The sequence below is a fragment of the Leopardus geoffroyi genome, chromosome E3, assembly GCF_018350155.1.
Source record: "Leopardus geoffroyi isolate Oge1 chromosome E3, O.geoffroyi_Oge1_pat1.0, whole genome shotgun sequence".
Taxonomy (NCBI): domain Eukaryota; kingdom Metazoa; phylum Chordata; class Mammalia; order Carnivora; family Felidae; genus Leopardus; species Leopardus geoffroyi.
Window position 1 is genome coordinate 36,195,543 of NC_059340.1, and position 21,474 is coordinate 36,217,016.

General features: G+C 43.6%; 1 protein-coding gene across 25 annotated transcripts in view; it reads right to left on the reverse strand.

Annotated features, from left to right (window-relative positions):
• The window catches only part of RBFOX1 (RNA binding fox-1 homolog 1), a 2,066,775-nt gene that overhangs the window by 708,535 nt on the left and 1,336,766 nt on the right, over positions 1–21,474 (reverse strand). The window lies entirely within an intron of this gene.

Sequence of the window (21,474 nt, forward strand, 5' to 3'; positions counted from 1 at the left end):
TGCTCCAGCTTCCTTTACTTCCTGGTATTTTTCCAGGATTCCTGACAAGGGATGAATTAAGTTCTCTCCAGGACACTCTTCCGGGATAGGCAGCTGAATGTCTGTGCCGAGGGAGTGGGGCTCTGAGGTTGTGAAATATTTCAACCTGGTATGCTGCAGTTTGGCAAAAGCAATGGAGAGAGTCAATTCATCAAAGTGTAGTCCCTTCTTCAAGAAGAGCACATTCTATCTGGAATTTATATGAACCCTCACTTGGGTGCAGAAGACAGGGAGAGAGGCTGTATTAGATCTCCCCAACTCTCATTTCAGGAGAGGGCTGCACTTGGGGAAATGAACATGATTAGCATTGATCTTCCTTTGGGGTAGAATATCTCTACCAACTAACATGCTTCCTTTCAGATTTAAAGGAGGAGACACAAATGAAACACATCAAGGACGAAAGTAGTTCTGAATTTTTTTATACACTATAGAGCTACACCTCAGGTTCAGAAACTCTATTTCACGTGTGATCTCATATACTGGTTTCACCAGACAGGCTCAGTCACCAGGTGCAATATCCTTTGTTGAGTGTGTTTATTACAAATGAGTACCCTAACAACACATAACACAATGGAACAGCAGCCAGGACAGGCTCTTTGCAGAGAGAGTAGGGACCAAGGCTATAATTGGGGTTTTCTATGTAAACATAAAGCAGAAACAGAGATTCAGTCCATCCTTAACTTGGGGCCTTGAAAACAAAGGAAAAAAATAAATTCATTTGCAAAAACCAACAGGTGGAAAAGGAGTAAGAATGCTAGCTTTTTTGGAGTTACTCACGAGATGAGGTAGAATAGAATTGACTGACTAGAATTTATTTTGTATCACGGAAAAGCGATGTCTAGAACAAGTAGAAGGCCAGTTGGAATCTTGGGGTTGTTGTTTTAAAGACTCACAGAGATCCCTGGAATCTAACGTGATAATCATGTAAGGAGAGATGGAGAAGGTAATACTTACATTCATTTTATTATGTGCTGTGCATAATAATAATCAACTAATCAAAAAGGATGTATTGAATAAAGCATTAGTAAAAGTCAGTCAAATCTGACTTAGAATCCTGGGTATACTCTTTACACTGGCTTTGGGGGCCTAAACATCAATTTCTTGATCTGTAAAGTGGAGACAATATACATTCTTAATAATTGTTTGTGACATTTCTTAAATTGTATATGTGCCACCCATGGTCCTAGAGATGGTGGTGGAATAGCAATTGAAAAAAAAAAAGTGTTATTTAATCAAAAGTGTGCTAGACTGCAAGACCCAGAAGTTCTGTGCCTAGGTATATATCCAAGAGCAGGGAAATATACATCCACACAGAAGCTTGCACAAAATGTTCATAGCATCATTACTCATAATAATAAAAAAGTAAACACAATTCAAATGTCCATCGGTGGATTAAAGGTTAAACCAATTGTGGTACATCCATATAATGAACTATTATTTAGCCATGAAAAAGAACGAAGTATTAAAGATGCTACAATATAGATAAATCTCAAAAACATGATGCTCATCAAAATAAGCCAGACACAAAAGATCATGTATTGTTCCTTTTATATGAAATATACAGAACTGGTCAATTCATGGAGATGGAAAACAGATGAGAGGTTGCCCAGGGAATGGGGGCGGGGGAGGGAGAAATTACTTAATGCCTGCAGGCTGTTCTTTTGGGAGGGGATGATGATGTTTTAAAACTACAGAGAAGGTGGTGGGAATGCACTCAATACCACGGAGTTGTGCACATTAAAAAGGTTAATTGCATGTTATGTGAATTTCACCTCAATAAAAGAGTACTGATGAATGGGTTATTGTTTAGACTGAGGCTATAGTTTGTAACTGCTTTTTAATGAGTCAATTTGGGGGAAAATATCAAGGAAATAGTAATTAATGTGGTATGTGTCACTCACAAAAGACGTAATGGTGACGCTTCACTGATCAGCTTTTAGGAAACTAAAATTCATTCCCTTCCTAAAAGGTACAGTGAACTGCATTCCCTGGAAAAAAATGGGCAGGTACCTCCTACGACACACTGAGTGGAAACCATTAAAGCTCCTTCTCTGATAGAGCTCCAGCAAGCAGAGATGACCAGGGGCCTACTCAGCTGGGAGGAGAACAAGGAAGCCAGTCTCAAGGCACCTGCTGAAAGGTACAGCTAAACACCAGAGCCTTGACTGGGAGTGGAGTGAGACTCTGCCATTAGCTGCATGACCGTGGGCAAGTTCCCTCAGAATGGACTTCTTAGAGCCTTTATCTCTTGACTGCTCTGGAGCCCCCCTCCGTGGATGAGCAAGGCTGACAGTCATCACCCTGGGTCTGCTCTCTCCCTGGCCATGCCACTGCCAAGATGATAATTTGTATATATTATCCCCTTTATTGCTATGACAGTCATGTGAGGGGACGGCTGTCTTGATCCCTGTGACAGTGTGATCTATAATAGGAAACATATATTTGGTCTTTGTACATATCTCTGGCACAGAGCTCCTAATACAGTCTTGGAATTTCCTAAGCCATGAGACAGACAAAGATGTCACCTGTTATGCTAATGAGATAACTTTTGGACCCTACCTGAGGATGGGGGCTGGTTGTGAGGAGCACTGACCTTGTGATCAGAAGGTTGCAACTTTCAGTCCCACCCTCTCATCCCCAGGAAGGGGAAGGAGGCTGGAGATTGAATTCAGTCACCAATGATGGCCAAGGATTTAATCAATCATGCCGATGCAATGAAGCCTCCAAAAAATCCCAAAAGGGCCAGGTTAGGTTGCAGACCCCAAAGAGGGGTCGCAGTCAGTGTCTGAAGGGGGTAGGGAACAGTCTTAGGACTGAGCCCTCTACCTGTGGGATCTGGTGCTGTCTCCAAGTAGATCCTGTCAGAACTGAGCTGAATTATAGGACACCCTGCTGGAGCTGGAGAACTGCTGGGTGTGAACACCCTTTCCCACCACGTCGCAATGGTGTGCAGAACCTTAATCCCCTTTTGGCTTAATCCCCTAAAAACTGAGGTCCAGAGAGACTCCAATGACATATCAAAGACAGTAGCTGGAGGTAGAACTCAAGAGTGGTCTGTCTGTTCTCAACCAGGGCAACACAGCAAAGAGGCCACATGCCCTTTTTAAGGACTTTCTCAGCTTCTTCCTCTTCCTCCTTGCTCTGACTTCTAGGTTTCAAATAATTCAAGTCAGATCATTTCTGAGTGAACACTGTAATGGGAGTTGGGACACCCCAGCCTACATAACCACTAAGGTCCCTCTAAGCCCTGAAATTATTATTATTACTTTTTACCTTTGTACTCCAATATGCAGTGAACATTCCACCGAGGAACAAATATGCTAAACTCAGTGAGGTCTTTTAGAAGGAAATTACAATCTGGTCTGAAATCAGAAATGCACTTATTATGTTCATATTTCCTTCCCAGCAGCATGCAGACACATCATTCCAAATATTTTAGCACTGGATAGATTAGACATAAAACAAAAGATGGGTTTCTAGCCCAGGCTGCAACACTATTTTTGCTTAATGTTTCTGGCCACGTCAAGTAGAACATTCTCATAAAGTGCAATGTATACATTAGCTGGGGAGTATAAATCATCCATAATTATAATATCCTTCACCCTGAGAGGCCTTTAGTGTTTCCTTTATAAAAGTTACACAGTGGAGACCTGCACCTGGCTAATAGATCGGCCCTCCCTGAAAATACAATTACGCCACATGCGGAGTTGGGAAGTAGATTTGCATGCCTGCTGTCCCTGAGTTTCACACACAGTGGCTTCCCACTATGGTCTTAACCACTGGCTGCCTGGAAGCTCTCTGTGGAGGAGAGGAGGCTGGAGAGGGTGGGGCCTGCCCAGTCTGGCTTGGAGCCAGGACCATAAAGGGTCTCTCAGAGAAAGACCCAGGGGCCACAGGGTACCCTGAGGAGCCTCTGAAGTGCAGTCATACAAGAAATCCCGGGTCCTCAGCGTTTGAGTATCTCTGGGAAGGGCTGGGGATGCTGCTGACTCACAACCTCTCCTTCAAAGCATCGACTGCATGCCAGACACCGTGCTGGGGGCTGGGCATGCAAGGGATATGAAGATGGGTGGGGGGTTAAGGGGGCTCAATGTCAATGTCAAAGTCTGGTGAGGGACACTGAGAGAAAAGACAGTATCAAACAACACAGTGGGCCTGCCACAGCAGACAGCGAAAGTGAGTTTGGACCCAGTGGCCACTTGCCTGGGTCTCAAGTTCATACAGGTGTTGAATGGGAACCAATGGCCTTATACCAGTGCGTAGCATTGCAAAGGCTGTAATTGTGGAGATGAATTAAAACTGCTACTTTATCACAACTAAATAGGTGGTCAGAGAAAAGTTTCTGAAACTCTGTTTTCTGCATTTCTTTATTTGTAAAAAAACCACCGATTTTCCACCATGATTCTCTTGGCAGGAGCCCCTTCTTTCTGGGTTCTCCTCCACCCTTCAGAATTCCATTCCTCACCTGGCAGAGCCTGCTGGCTGTCAGTCCAGCATCCACTGTTACCTTCTTTCTTAACTTGGTAAGTTTCTAACTTTTCCACAGAAAAAGGTCTAACTTCCCAGCATCCTTGCAGCTCTGTTTGCTGCAGTCACTCACGTGACTTTGAGACGGTAGCAGGAGTTTCCTAGTACAGTTTTAGCAGCAAGCACTATGGAGCCACATATAAAGGGAAATGTGGACACAGAGACAGACACACGGACTGGGAGAACAAACACTATATGAAGGTGGAGACAGAGAATGGAGTGATGCAGGTCCACAAGTCAGGAATGCCCAGGACTGCCGACATCCACCAGGGGCCATGAGACAGAGCCCAATGGGACATCTGTCCCAGGAGAGGCATGGGACAGATTCTCCTCCAGAGCTTCTGGGAAGAAGCAGTCCAACCCACATTTTGATCTACTTTGATATCAGACTTCTGACCTCCAGAACTTTGAGAAAATAAATGTCTGCTGTGGAAGCTTGTGGCTTTCTTTGTGGTACTTTGTTATGGCAGCCCAGCAGACTAATGCACTCTCCAAGTTTCTAAGTGTCCAGTTTTATTTTTCTTTACTAACAGAGAGGATTAGCAAGTGTCCCAAAGGTGTAAAGACTGAGGTGTTCTCCTTCAGGGAAATTTAGGTACAGCAAAGAGAACAGAAGCAGAAATTGCCTTCTCATTTTGAGACTTAGGGTGCATTTTTTTGCCAGCATTGGGTCTTGGGTCTTCTTGTGATCTCTTCACGCCTCCCCACCTCCCCTTTAGGAAAATACTATTGTTTTGGAATGAGCACTAAACTTGGACAGGGGTGGGGATTCCTGAGTAAAAGCTAAACCTTTTCTGTTACTTTGGGGGGAGGGTGAAGTTGAAAAAGTCATATATTCCCTTTGCTCTTAAAAAAATGGTCTGTTCCCAACTCCCGAAATCATCCTGGGAGTTTGGAGAAACTGCACAAACTGCAAATGTGGATTATCATCTCATCTGACTTCTCTTAGCATTCTTCTTTCCCCATTTTCTGCTTAAGTCTGCTTTTTCTGCTTCCTGGAGTTATAGCAGAACCCCACCAGTGTGCCCCATCTGCACGCCCCCAAGGTTTCAAGCTGCCTCCGGTGTGGTCTCCACACACTGCATTCTCTCTTTGGAGACTCATGACCCCCAGAGGCAAGACTAATGAACAGAAGGTAAATAAACCAAACAAACAACATCTTTGCTTTGAAGAGAGATCTGTCTGCAGAGCACTACGAGAAATCTGGAAATGCCTCATGAAGTTTGTTAAGCAAACAAAAACCAAATCCTGCCCAAACATCATTAGTAAAGTCACCAAGGTAAAAGCAAAGGCAGACAATTGCACGGGGTGATCAGGGCACACAGCCTCAAGTGCATTCCTAGCGTTAGACAGGCGGAAAGCTGTCAGCCACAGGCAATAAAGAAAGGGCTAGACTTAGGGGAAAAGAACACGAGAAGAGTGAAGCCAGCAGCAGTCCTCATAATATCTCCTAGGTACCCAGCACATGGTTGGCCAGGCACAGAGCTCTCTTCTGTTCCCCTGTCCTCGCTACACGATTTCTCACCCTCATTTTGCAGAAGTGAAGGATGAACTTGAGGAGATCATTGTGTCCCATGCAATGCCACTCAGCTTGTAGGTGTCAGAGCCTGAACACAGCCCACGTGTGCTGGCTTCAAACCCATCATGCAGGATGAACAGCTTTAGAGAGTGATGGAGGCAGAATACTGTCCACCAAAGATGCCTACATCCTAGCCCCTGGACCTTGTGAATGTGTCACCTTACCTGGCAAAGGAACTTTGCAGCCGTGATTAAGTTGAAGATCTGAAGATAGAAGTTTATCCTGAATTATTCAAGTGGGCTCAAAGTAATCACAGAAATCCTTACCAGAGAGAGGTCAGAGGTCCAGAGAAGAAGATCAGGGGTCAGAATCAGAGATTTCAAGATGCCACACTGCTGGCTTTGAAGATGGGGAAGGGGCTGTGAGCCAAGTAATGGGCGCCTCTAGACACTGGAGAAGGCAGGAAATCAGATTCTTCCCAAGAGTCTTCAGAAGAAATACAGCTCTGATGATATCTTCATTTTACCCCAATGAGACCCATTTTGGACTTATGGCCTCCAAAACGGTAAGAAAATTCATTTGTGTTGTTTTAAATTACCACTAAATTTTTGGTGATTTGTTAAGCTGTAAAAAGAAACTACTACAGAAAGGGAGGTCTGAGCATGTTCAGAAGCAGATGAGGCACTGACAGCAGCCACATTTGTGAGTGCTTAGCTAAGCCTGTGTCTGGAACTGTTTAAAATTCTTTACATGCATGAACTCATTCTATTCATGCAGCCGGTACTGCAACCATCTTATTCTGTAGATGAGTTAGCGGGGATAGAGAGAAGAGATTGCACAGTGAGTAAATGGGGTGCATAAGGACTTGAGACAAGGCACTCTGACCTCAGAACCTTCCCACTTCGTGTGTTCCATCCTACTCTGACACCTGGAGGAACAACTTTCGGGAACAGATGGGATAGGATTCACTAAACCATTTCAACCACTGAGGGTCTGCTCTGTGCCAGACACATGGCACATGGACAAGTACACTCTGTGCTCTTAACTGTGATTTGGGAGCAGAACTGGATAATTCATGGGTCATAGGCTGCAACCTGTAAACACCATCAGAGGACTGGACACAACTGGGAGAAGAGGTCATGCTCCAGGGTCTTAGTGAGTAAGCTTGAGATCTGAGTGAGGAAGAAAGGAAGGAAGGGGAAGAGGGGAAGGGAAGCAGGCTCACACAGAGGGAAAGGAGGTGCAAAGGCAGAGAGAGTCCTAGAAGAGCCAGGCACAGTCAAGCAGTCAGTCTGGATGTGGCGGGTTTATCTTAGAGGGTCTTGTCCCAAAGTGGTGGAGAGAACCCAGAAAGGCTGGAAGGCAGAAAATAAAATGTCAGATCTTGGACAGTGCAGTGCTTGGGAAAAATAATAGCTATCAACTACAGAGTTGGAGAGAAGTGGATTTTTATGGCTTGAAAGGTGTCCCCCCACCCAAAGAAATCGAAGTGCTAACCCACAGTTCTTGTGAATGTGACTTTGCTCAGAAAAAAAAAAAAAAAAAAAAAAGGTCTCTGCAGATATACAAGTTAAGATGAGGTTTTAGGGTGGTTCACAATCCATTACGACTGAGCCCTTATGAACAGGGGAAGGTTGGACACAGAGACAGACACACACACAAGGGAAAGAACACCGTGGGAAGATGAAGGCACATATCGGGGTGATTTCCCCTACATCCAAGAAACCCCAAGGGTCTCCAGCAAACCATAAAGGCTAGGAAAGAGGCCTGGAACAGATTGTCCCTCCCAGCCCTCAGAAGGACCCAGCCCTGCCGATGGCCTGATCTGTGGCTTCCAGCCCCAGACTGGGAGAAAAGACATTTCAGTTGTATAAGCCACTCAGTTTGTGGTACTTTGTCATAGCCACTCTAGAATACTGATACATGGACACAGAGGATGTCTTGAGGAGACCATGGCACAATACTCCTCGAAGGGAAATCCACTGGGCACTGGGAACAGCACAGGACATAGACTGGAACCACAGAATTAGCACCACTGACTTTTTGTGGCAGAGGAACGCCTGTTGGGAGTCACGGGAGTACACAGAGGAGACGGAGACACTAAGATATTTTCCATGTTTGTATTGAGTTCTGCAAATTTTTATGGATCTTCACCTCTGACGTAGGTTCTGTGCAAGCGCCCATGGTTAAAAGATGGAAAGAAAGAGCTGCAACTGCCCTCAATGAGCTCAAGTCCGTTAGGACCGCTGGCAATTTACTGCAACATTCACTGCAAATACTCCCAACAAAAACATAAGGAAAAGTTTCTAGAGATTAGAGTACGGTTATGTAAGCGGACTTCATTTTTTTATGCATACACTGTTATTTCAAATTATTTTGAAATAAAGCCACATTGCTACTGGCCAGAGGCTATTTTCCCATAATTTTCCTCTAGCATTGTTTATCCTGTATTTTTTTTTTTTTTGAGTTTTGAGGTTATTACCAAGTTTCCAACAATCATTAGGTTGTGCCTACCACATAATTGAATATGATTTTATTACCCCAGCAAACAGACGTAAATATTTAATCCTTATGCTCCACCTGACAATGTATATTTGGGGGGGGGGCTAATAAACTGCTTTTTGGGGTTGCCCATAGGGTTGGTCCCTTCTGCAGATTTGCTTTGGCATTTTCTCCGATGTGCTATCAAGCACATCAATGCCACGTGCAGTCCTAAGTGGGGCATTTTAAAGAAATAACAGAGCAACATGTTCCATCCAAAACCAAGTAGCAGGTGGCTCACTGATCCTGATACTATGGAGCGGTCTGCCTGACAGGCAGGAGGCCCAGGCTTTCTCCAGAATGCTGCCGAGGAACCCTGCAGCCTGGATCCTAACAAAGTTCATCTTGGAAGCATCAACGCCATTCAGAGAAAGCGTGTGGACACTGACCCTGCTTCTAGGGAACAGCAGATAGTGCTCAGCTATTAATAACATGAGGTGGAAACAGCATGTTTCTTAGGTGGGGGCTGGCTCCGTCTGCTGGCAAAAGACACAGCCCCCATCCGGGTGTGTGAACTCACCTCAGGCATTTGTGAAACACTTTCTAGTATGGATGGTTAACCTGCTGCCTGAGTCTCTTCCCCTTTCAGCAGTTAGGGAGAGTGGTGCCACAGGGGGAAGAATCTGAATAAAGAGAATGTTCAACACAGAGCGAAAGGATTTGAAAGGGTAACCAAACAACTCCTCTTTTTGAGTTACAGTCGCATCTGTTAGCCGGGAAGCAGTGGCCAAGGAACAGTTGCTATTTAGCAAAAAAGGGATGAGCAAACAGAGCTTGAACACCCTGCCCAAATGTAAAAAGTGCTAATGCTGCAAAATAGCCTTATTGGATTTTTTTTTAAACAGCACTGACTCCCAGGGAAGAAAGTTACACCAAGTTTATTAAGTAATTCAATTTAGTACAACTTGAAGGAAGCTTCTCTTTTACCATGCTAACAAGCACAGCGCCTCTGACACACTGGCTGCCAGGAAGTTCCATCCCTACTGTTTTTGTTTACCCAGCAAATTGTGGTTTTGTTGTCTGAGGGAATTGGGAACCGGGGAATTTGTAGAAAAGTGTAATAGAGAGAAACTTCACCAAACACAGAACAAAACAATTCTTCTCTAACAAAATTAACCACTTGGACTCCATCCCTTTAAGCTCCCTGCAGAATGAGTGGCCTCCAGCGGGCGAGCTGGCCTTCCCAGCAGGTGCAAAGCAGAGGGTCCCTGAGAATAGAGAAACGTCAAGGAGAACCCGAGGGTTGAAAGAAGATGCTTCCCCACACTGTAATCGGGTCTAAGATGGATGAGTTTCATAAACTTACCACTCCAGCCTTGCAGAGACAAGGTTCAACAGCCGAAGTCCTGGAAATAATATTCCAGGACATACACACTTATGTATAATGCATGCAGTGTGTTAGGATGGGGCTTACACACACACACACACACACACACACACACACACACACACAGAGCTTTCATTCTGACATTAACAAATTACTGGGAAATAAGTGGATAAAACAAATGTGCTATATTTACACAACGGAATATGATTCAGCCTTTAAAAAGAAGGTAATCCGGTTGAATCACTGTATTGTACCCCTGAAACGAATACAACACTGCATGTTCACTAATTGGAATTAAAATAAAAAAATAAATGAAAATAAGGTAATCCTGCCATTTGTGACAATACAGATGAATCAGGAGGACATTACGTTATGTGAAGTAAGCCAGAAATAGAAGGTCACATGCTATATGGTTTCACTTACATAAGTTATCTAAAACATCCAAACTCAGGGAGACAGAATAAATAGTGGTTTCCAGGGGCTAAAGGGAAGGAGAAATGGGGAGTTGTTCGATGGGTATAGGCTCAGTTATGCAAGATGAGTGAGTTCTACACTTCTGCTGTACAATGTTGTGCCTGTAATTAACAACTTAAAGTTGCACACTTGAAATTTCATTAAGAGGGTAGATCTCATGTTAAGTGTACTTAGAAAAAAACAAACACAAAAGCAAAAAAAAGCAAAAGGAAACTTTCAGAGGTGACAGATACACGCATTACCTTGATTATGGTGATGCTATCATGGGCAAATACATATGTTCAAACACATCATTTCATAGATGTTAAATATGTCCAAGTTTTTTTTTAATATATCAATTATACCTCAATTAAGCCATTAAAAATTACCCAAGAAAGATCTGCACTGCACATGGGGAGGAGGCAAATAAAGACATCCCACTTTCTGCTCTAAGCCCCTGAGGGCACCTCAACCCGGTGCTGCCTCAGGTTGGGGCATTCACAGGCTGTATTCTGTGAGAGTGTGGTCGCTCCCTGGAACTCAGACACTGGCTATTGGGATGTGATGTGCCTACAAATGGGCCCAGCCTCCTCGAATAACAAACATCCCCCACGCATGACTTGATCTGGAAGCTGTTCACTTCTGGAGTCTACCCTCTCCAAGTACTGAGCTCCATTAGTTTACAATCCAACACTGCTGGGGATGTACCCGGTCTTGTCTGACTTAGCAGTACCCACAAGCATGAAGCCCCTCTCCCTTCCTTCTCTGACACAGTCTTCGTTTCTCACCTGTGTTTGCTCTGCTGTCCTCAAAACTTTCAGTTTAATTTTTTTCATTAAAAGAATATATTTTAAGTTTTTGTATCTTTTTTTAAAATTTTTTTAATGTTTATTTATTTTTGAGACAGAGAGACAGAGCATGAACAGAGGAGGGGCAGAGAGAGAGAGAGAGACAGAGAGAGAGAGACACACACAAAATCGGAAGCAGGCTCCAGGCTCTGAGCCATCAGCCCAGAGCCCGACGAGGGGCTCGAACTCACAGACTGCGAGATCGTGACCTGAGCTGAAGTCAGACGCTTAACCGACTGAGCCACCCAGGCGCCCCAATGTATCTTTGAGAGAAACAGAGAGAGCGTGAGTGGTGGAGGAACACAGAGAAAAGGAGAGGATCCCAAGCAGGCTCCTCACTGCCAGCGCACAGGCCGACACAGGGTTCGAACCCATGAAACTGAGAGCATGACCTGAGCTGAAACCAAGAGTCAGCTGCTTAGCCAAATGAGACACCCAGGTGCCCCTGTCCTCAAAACTTTCTAAAAGGCATCTCTTTATTTGAGCCGTAGATAAAGTTAACAGCAGGGTATCTGAAGGAATGCCCCCAGGGACATTTATAGAAGCTGAATGAAACTTCCTGCCAGTTTATAGGGTGAGTCATTGTGGGGTCCCTTTGTGGTAATCACATGGACCTCACATCTCATCAAAGTGGTTCTCTCACATCATGTATTATTCCACAGTGTTCACTGACCATGAGGTATTAAGGAATTCAAAGACAATTAAGAAATGAGGGTAGACCTCAGTGATATTTTAAAGTTCAAATGGGATCATGTTCTCCATCTCTGTTAACATCAAGCAATGGCTTCCTACTCCCCCTTTCTCTATAAGCACCAACCTTCTTACCCAGCCAGTGGTTTGGCGTCTGGTCCTGCTGACCTCTTGAGATGTAGCAGCCCTTCCCTGCATTGAGCCCTCTGGGCTCTGACCAAACTGGCCTCGGTGCTTCCTGAAATGCTACATGAACCCTCTGGCACTCAGATATTGACAGATGGCTTCCTTCCCATCTGAAAGCCTCCTTCTCTTCTCTTTGACAAAGGACCTCTTCGCTCACCCTTTTCATGACAGTTTCAAAGTCACCTCTTCCAAGAAGTCTTCCTTGAAGTCCTGGGCCAGGATCTTTCAACACAGACTTTCATAGACCCATTTCTTTTTGTAAAAGCTGTCATAGTGATTTGGAGTTACATATTAATCATGGCGATACCTTTCTTTGTGTCCCTCTTCCCTGCTCTCCTGTAAGCTCCATGCCCATTATCAAGTAGAAACTGTATCTTTAATATGTGGCACACAGTAGGTACTTTCAGTCAATTTCTGATGAACGATGCAATAAATGAATGCAAAATAGCGTACATCTGGAGGACAATACTAAATAAAGCCTGTATTTGGTGCACTTTCTTGCTGCAGTATCCCAATGGCTTGGTGGGTTCCGGGGTTCTTTTGAAGCCTGGCTTGCATAGAAACCACTTATTGGGCCTTCTCATTATGCCCAGGAAACTTTCCCCCCAGATAATGCCAGAGTTGCAATGGTTTGTACAAACTCAGAAATACCAACAAAGTTTTACCATGAAATCCATATTAACTGAGAATAGGTTTCTACTGTTACAAAAGACATAATGGGAACAAGAAGAGGCAACGATACAGAAAACTGGAATTATGTAGAATTCCACAGATTGATTTCCAAAATTCAAGACATCAAGAACCACACAGAGCAGAGCAATTAATATCCCGAGTACTCAAAGCGCCACCTACCAAGTTGCAACACTCTGGGTTTTGAGTATGACACCTGATTTTATGTAGACAGATATATGCCGACATTGAGTATGCAACTTTATATTTCCATATGTCAGGTAAAGTACAACCTTAAGCATATTCTGAATAATTCATTCAGGCAAAGGTCTGATAAACAGATGTCTGTAATGCGATAGTTCTGAAGGTGCCATTTTTCTGACATGAAAAAAAATCCCTGCTTAAAAGCCAGATGGCAAATAAACCCCAGTTCATCACTTAGGCTCACACGGGGAATCCCAGCACATTTTTCATCAATTCCCACTCTATATTTAACGCAGTAAATATAACAGTGAAGTATTATGTCTCTTCCTTCTCAATCCATCTCAACCATGAGTGTTAATCTCTACTGGGTCTGAGGCAGTGTTTACTCCAAATAAGCAAATGAGCTTCCATGTAACAAATTATCTCTTTGCAGAAACAACAGAAAATTCTGTATGCTCAACTGTTTTAGTTTATTGAAGATTGCTAGAAACAGATTTTGCAAAAATGTCTATTTTTCCCCTGCAGCCTCTCACAGAATAATTGAGAAGTTGAGCATTCCATTACATAAACAAGAGCCTTATCTGGATTTGCTTAAATAGATATGAACTTCCTGTCATTCTGGGTCAGGGATTACAGTCTAAGGGGCAGACCATGCCAGGCACCATTTGACTACTTGGGCTCTGGTTACAGTCTTCTCTGGCTGCGGCAGGTGTCCTGTTAGTTCTCTCGACTGCACCCAACCAGGTGGGGCATTTCTGGGATGGAACTTCTCTTGACTTGCCATGTTGCCAAAATGTGCCCAGGGAGAGGGATGGATTTAACTAAAAGTGGTCAAGAAGTGATTCCATTCCCACTGGACTGCAGTCTGATCCTTCCTCTTCTCTCTCTCTCTTTCTCTCTTCCCTTCTAGACACATCTACCAAATACCCAGGTTAGACACTGGGTTGGGAGAAATGAATGAGACAGTCTAATGAGGGGCACTGTCAATAGATAATTTACAATACAGGGAAGTGAGCACAACTAAGAAGTGTACAGTGACCATGTTGAGAACCTAACGCCTAGCTTTACGTGATATGGAAGGGTGGGAGGGATGTCAGGAAGTCTCCCTGGCTCTAACGAGCCTTACGGGTACCTCTTAAATTGCATTCGTGCAATAGACAAATATTTTCCTAGCACCTATCATGTGCAAGATGCTGGGGATAAAGCAGTGAACAAGACATTGTCTCCTACATGCAGCTACCATGTCAGCGAGGAAAGCAGAAATCAAGAATAAAAACACAAGTGGCTAATTATGAACTGCACTGTGTGTTGTGAGGGAAGAGGAGAGGATCTTACAAGAGAGTAGACACAGGACGCCAGTTAACACACTGGATAGGAAAGTCATTGTGGAAGAAGCCATATTGATTCTGAGACTTGAAGAAGGAACATCACTGTTGGCCACGTGAAGTAAAAACAAGGGAGCATTCCAGGCAGAAGGAACAGCATGTGCTGTGATGCTGCGCACATTTGTAGGACTGGACAGGGGCTAAAGCAGCTCTAAAAAATGAGTAAGCGGGCACAGCATACAAGTGTGCAGAGCTGAGCAGAGGCCAGGCCATGCAAAGCCATGCAGAGGAGCTCGCTTTGGTTTTCAGAGCCACGGGAACCCAATGACAAGCCATAAGACTGAGAGCAGGTAGTGACAATCGGATCAGAGGAATCTTTGAAAAGATTCCTCTCCCTAATGATGGGTAGAAAGGAGCCTAGAGTGGCTACAGAGAGATCCACAGAGGATTTTTTGGCCATTCAGGTGGGAGATGATGACATTTTGGACTAGGATATCAGTGGAGAAGCTGGTGAGAAATAGACACATTGAGTATATATTTTATAATGAGATGTTTTAACCTGCTGAAACAAGAAATGAATTATTTACCAGTATGTTTCAATTCACCACACAGCCTCCTTCTAACAACAGCAACAGCATCAGTAACAGCAACAAAAGAAAAATTAACTCCTACCAATCTTCTGTGTACCAGGGACTATTCTAATAATTGAATGAATATTAACTCATGGAAATCTTCCCAATAACCCTAACAAGTAGGTACTATGAGGATCCCCGTTTTATAAATAAGGAAACTGAAGCACAAAGAACTTAAATAACTTTTCCAAGGTCACACCCAACTGTTAAGGTCAAATATAACTCAAATGCCTGGGGCTTTTGACCAAGGGCACAGAAAGCTCTCCCACTGCTAACTTCTCACCTGGATGTGGGTATCATTTACTGACAGGATGCCAGTGCGTGCCTTTGGCTCCGTATTGCAATTAAAGGGTGTATATAATTCGTATACACAAGTATATTGCAATTTATTCACAAACAAGTGGAGCACAGGCATAGGCATTTAGTACCAGAGGAGCACAAAATCAAAGAATCGTGCACTGAACTCCCACATGCTAGGCAACGTGCAGATACACTTCCATGTAATACTCATGAGGTGTGTATTTTTATTCTCCCCACTTTACAGATAAGGAAAAGGAGGCTCGCGGTGTTCAGTAAGTGTCCCCAAGCTCTTACACCTGGTCAGAGATGGAGCAGGGATTTACAACCAGGTGTCTCTGCCTACAAACAAACTCACTGCACCCAAGAAAGAGCAAGCGGCCGACCCAGTGCTCCCGACAGGACCACAAATAGCCACAAACCACTGATTGAAGATTGAAAAATTGTAATGCTTCCAGTCTTGGTGAGAATTCTGAAGACAAGAGAGAATCAATGCCTGGGGCAGGATAAAGTGCCTATTGCCAAAGAGACAAAGAAATGCAAGGAAACCCAAAAATATACACAGGAGAGCGCACACGCGCACGCACACACACACACACACACACAGCTGAAAATCTCTTCCAGGAATCCTTGTTTTTTTCGTTAATAGCCTATTTCTCTTTATGTTACTCTCAATGACATGAGCAATTTATACATACTGTGTAACTTTGATGGCAGAACCCCTGTTCTCTGTTTTCTTTGTGTCTGTACTTTGTTTTTCAGTTTGTCGCAATAAATCTTTAATATGGATTGAATTATGAGTTTTAAATAATTGATAGAGCTGATTCCAAATGCTTCCTACCGCAGTCATATAACACGCTGAAACTTTGCGGGCTGGGGTGCACTCAATACCCTCATATTCTCCAACCTTTACCCTCACCTGTCTCCTGACCCCCCACATCCTCAATATAGTCAGGGGTCACAGCTGGATACAGAGCTTGATGACAGCAGGTTGGTCATGGGTTCAAACTACATAATAGGCTGTGAGCAGTCTTAATGGCATTAGCTTCAACCTCAATTATGTATGATTTGGCAATAAAGTGGAGGCCATAAGCATGGCATAGAAGTTATTCATTCAATTCATTTTTATTGAATACCTACTAAGTATCAGGCATGGAATGAGCTTTGGAGAGACAACAGTGAGCAAAAGCGGTCATAGTCCTTTGTCCATGTGGAGCCTGTGGTTTCGCTGGGTTACAGATATTAATTTGAAAAATCACAACACCAAAACAAAATTGTAATTGTGTTAAATGCTATAAAGGGAGAGATGTGGTGCAGTGAGCACACACAACAAGGAGATCTGACTTGGTCGGATCACATAGGGTGGGAGGATGTCTGAAAGGGCCCAGGGAATCTGGGATGCAGAAGACAGGGGGCTACAGATGGGAACCTGCAGGGCCAAGGAAGTCATATTCATGATTTGGTCATTTTCTTAAATGCAGTGGGAAGAAACAGAACATCGCATTTTAGTCTGGCAGGGACATGGCCCAATCAATACAAATGTTTTCTGCTCGAGCTTAGAGATAAGAAGTGGGCTTTTGGAAGCAGTTAACCTGGGTTCGAATTTCCACTTACTCTCTGATGGTTGCATCAGCCCGGGCAAGTCATTTATCAGCTTTTGTTTCCTTATGTGTCAAACGGGAACAGCTCCCACCCCTTAGCCCCTGCACCAGGTGTGGTCAGCACTCAGTAAGCAAAAGGCAAATGTATGGAAAGCTCAGCTCTTGGCACAGGGTACTCCCCACAGGTGTTCTGCTGCTGCTGTTGCCATGGCCGCTGTTACCATAGTGATTTCCCTCTAGATGGGTTGTCAGCTGCCCTCAGGGGTAGAGTACCCTTTCTTCACTTTCTTTCATTGAATGTATTTTTGAAAATGTTACCTGAACTCCCTGTCCATTTCTCACGACTCTTGCATCGATATCTACCATTCACCAGGCCCTTTTCTATAACACAACCACTATAACTGTACTTATACAGTGTCAATTATACCCAAGCAGTGTTCTAAATGCTTTAGACACGCCATCTCAAAATTACACAGGAGGACAAGTACTACTATGATCTTCATTTTACAGATGGGAACACTAATCCCCGGGGTTTAAGCAACTTGCCCAAAGTCACACACATCTGAGAAGTAGCACAGCTGGGACCTCAACGTGCCCTGTGGCTCCATAGTGCTCACTGCCAATAGAGCTCACCCCTCTTTCCTTGAAATGCAGTCCCCCATGTGTGTATTCTCATGGGTCTCCTTAATCATCTTTTATTTCCTTTATCAATCCTTCTTCTCTTCACAAAACACCAGTGCTGTCAGGGATCTACAAATCTGGATCTCCTCCCCTCCTTTCCCTTCTTCTCCTTCTCTTCCTTCTTTTCCTCCTCCTTCTTCCTTAATTTTCTGAACATAAATTCTTCCCCTTATCAGTCTCGAGGAGCTGTCTTGTAGAAGCCATTGGAGGAATGGGTAGATTGCTTTACAAACCCTTGTATATCCAGCAGGGAAACAGACATTTAGAACAAATGGTGGTAGAGGCTGAGGAACAGGGTAAACCAGTTGGTTACTCCACTCACTGAATCCCACTCCACATTTATCAAATCAAGATATTCATGGGGTGCCTGGGTGGCTCAGTTGGTTAAGTGTCTGACTTTGACTCAGGTCACAATCTCACGGTTCATGGGTTGGAGCTCGATATCAGGCTCTGTGCTGACAGATCAGAGCCTAGAGTCTGCTTCAGATTCTGTGTCTCCCTCTCTCTCTGTCCCTCCCCTGCTCATGCTCTGTCTCTCTCTCTCTCTTTCTCAAAAATAAATAAATATTTAAAAATGTTATAAAAAAAGACATTCAAGGGAGGAGGCCTGATTCTGTATTTATTTTTTAATTTTTTTAAAGCTTTTATTTATTTTGAGAGACAGAGGGAGGTGGAGGGCAGACAGAGAGGGAGAGAGAGGTTCCGCACTGTCAGCAGAGAGCCCGACATGGGAATCGATCTCACAAACCATGAGATCATCAACTGAGCCGAGATCAAGGGTCAGATGCTTAAATGACTAAGTCACCCAGGTGCCCCAGTTGAGCCACCAGGCACCCCAATGCTGCATTTCCTTTAAAGCTACCAGGGGATTTGAGAAATTAGGAACCAATGGGATATATAATCTTGGAGGTTTGGACTAGGCTCTTTCATTCCTAGAATGTCATAAAAGTAGATAATTTTACTGATATATATCATATTCTTTGATATGGTGCTTCTCTGAACTGAACTTCTAAGGAAAAGAAGACCAGGAGTTTTGTTTTGTTTTGTTTTGACAGCGTTAGATTAAGGTTTGTTTTGTTTATTTTAACTTTTTAATCTACAGCCAGCATTTAAAACTGGTGAGAAGTCGTGAGATGCACTGACATTTTTAAATGGTGATTTTCAGTGTCTTTGTTAGTTCTGGAAGGGAGTATGTTGCGAATTCTAGATGGAAAACATTTGGAAACACTGAGACATTTAATTTTAGCTGAGCGAGCCACATGTTACTTATGAAACATCTATTTTGAGAACTGCAGCAGAGAATTAAACCCGACACTTCTTCTTCTGGTCTACTACCTTCACTGATAAACAAAATAAAATTACAAACACAGGGAAAAATGGCTTTTAAGGATACTAGAAAAAAAATTTAAAAAAAATGAAGGGGAGCTTCATCTAAACTGATGCAATCTGATTGTAACTGCCTCCCCGCCCCCCCTTTCTCGCTCTCCTCTCTCTCTTTCTTTTTAACAAAAAATCTTTAGTGAATTCGTAAATATTTTAGTGGAATCTAAGGTGTCAGTGTAAAGTTTCATGAAATTGCATTTAGTACCCCAAATAGGTCCAGTGTTTGGAACTGGATTCCAGAAATGCTTTTTGTCTGGGATCATGCTTTGGTAGTACTGATAGCTGAGATGGACAGAAGGATGTGAGCAGAAATATGAGATAGGTCCCCAGGCCCAAGATAAGAGAGGACATGAGCCTGGATTCAGGAAGGAGGTCTCCCTGTTGGAGAATGAGACACCGCCTGTACTGGAGCAAAAGAGATATTCTCCAGCAATTTGTGAAGGTGACTCAAAGTCACTCAGGGCACAGTACCATCTGGAGCATTGAAAGGGGCTTGAGTCTCTCTCTTTACATGAGAGACCTTGCCTGTGGACAGGGAATCTGCAAACCCACATCAAACGGCCTCTTGGAAATAGAGGCATCTTATGAAATGGTGTTGAAGTGACTGATGCTGGCTGTGGCAAAAGAAGCAGTAATGGAGAATGAGATGCATACCTTGGAGGAGGAAGAAAGGGAAGGAAACAGACAAGGCTGAGAAGACAGATACATAGATGATAGATAGACAGATGGATTGAGAGCCAGACAGAAGAGACAGAGATTGCCTATCTCTGTATACCTCTCTTTATCTATCATCTGTCTATCTGTCTATCTAACCATCCATCCAACCAGCCATCTATCCATCCAAAGTTATCCACAAGGAGAGAAACCATATCAAGAGCTGTGTTTTGGATGTTAGTAAAGATATCACAACTCTTGGTAGTTACCATGTTCCATCTAAAACTATCCTCTGGGTCAGTTCTCTCTCCATCTTTGAGAATTGACCCTATCAGATGACCTGAATTCGCCACCCCCACTGCCCCCCGCCCCATGCAGTCCATTCCACCGGCCCGGCAATATTCAGCATTCATTTTGTCATTAAGTATGATTTTTAGGTGTCCAGAAAGAAAATTTCTCACCAGAAGATACATTCACTTTGGCCACTATGGTAAATGCAAATGACCTAATCCACTAGAAATATCACCGAGACTCTATTTTAGCTTCCACGTTAATACAGGGCAGGCTTGGGCATCTCAGGGCAATGCTATGTCGGAGGATCAGGTTTATTATTCCCTGTTTTCATCTTGTATAGAAATCTGAGAAAAGGAGTCTAAGGTTGTGTGGCTAAAACTGACTTTGGGCCTCAAGGACCCAATTTGCTTTGGGGTTCTGTTCCATGAGCTAAGTGTTATTCCCTGGCTGTCCATACTTACAAGGCAACTCTACATCACCCAGCTACAAGAGTTGGGATTTATATAAAAAAAGACCTTTCAATGAATCAGGTAATTAATTACTGAAAGGGTAAAGTGTAAGGATATGGAAAGGCTTTTTTTTTTTTATCTTGTGTTTTATCGACGATTCCCTTTCTTATCCGCACTCAACAATTTAAAACAAGAAACTCATCTTCCCACTGTGTTTGTCAACAGTCCTTGCTTTGCGGCTAATACCACCCAACTGGCCACACGTGGTAAAACAGGGTTTTCTAGCTGATTCCATTCTGCAGACGGTGAGCTCCTGACAATGGCATCTAGGAGCTCCAGGTGAGGCAAGCAGCCTCTAAAGTGAGCTCTAAGGTGAAAGATAATGTAGTTCAGAGACAAAGCAGGAGCCAGCCCCACACATGCAAGAATGCTTAAGGAACATGTAAGCAGAGCAAGATGAAGTGAGAGGAATTGGGCAGGTGAGCAGGAAAATGCAAACACAAAAGACCATGAGGGGAGGCAGAGGCAGAGGCAGAGGCAAACACACACACGTACACAAAGGGAGGGAAAAACAGAGACGGGGATCGATAGAGAGAGGGGGAAGGAGGGAGGTGGAGGGTCGACTTTGAGAATGCACATTTCTGACATTCTCACTTCCAAACTAAACACTACAAAGCCCTGTGGACTTCACTGTCAGTGTCTGGATATCCAAGAGACTGTTCTTGTCTCCTTATGATAGGCCCTCTTCTAATTAAGCAATATTTAGAGAAATCCTGTTCCTTACCATCAAAGAGCCTTGTCTGAAATACATCCAATTGCAAGGTTTTATTGTTAAAAACCTGAATGCTTGCAGGAGCTCTCTGAGAGTTTTCCTTGGCCAAAGGCTACAGATTTTGTATAAAATTGCCATGGGAAAGGTCACGAGGAGAGCCCCTAATCACCCACCAAGTGCCTTATGGACATGGAGAAGATTTCACTGTATTTAAAGGAAGTAAAGAAATGTGATCTTGTCTGCCTGGCAAATTCACACAAGAATAACAGAAAATTCCAAGTAAGCAACACAGAAGATTCCGCTTTTCAGTCTATCATTAAGCAGGGTCAAAATGCAAATGGTAAATACGATTAGCATGGCTGCGTCTCAGAAAATCAAGCTGC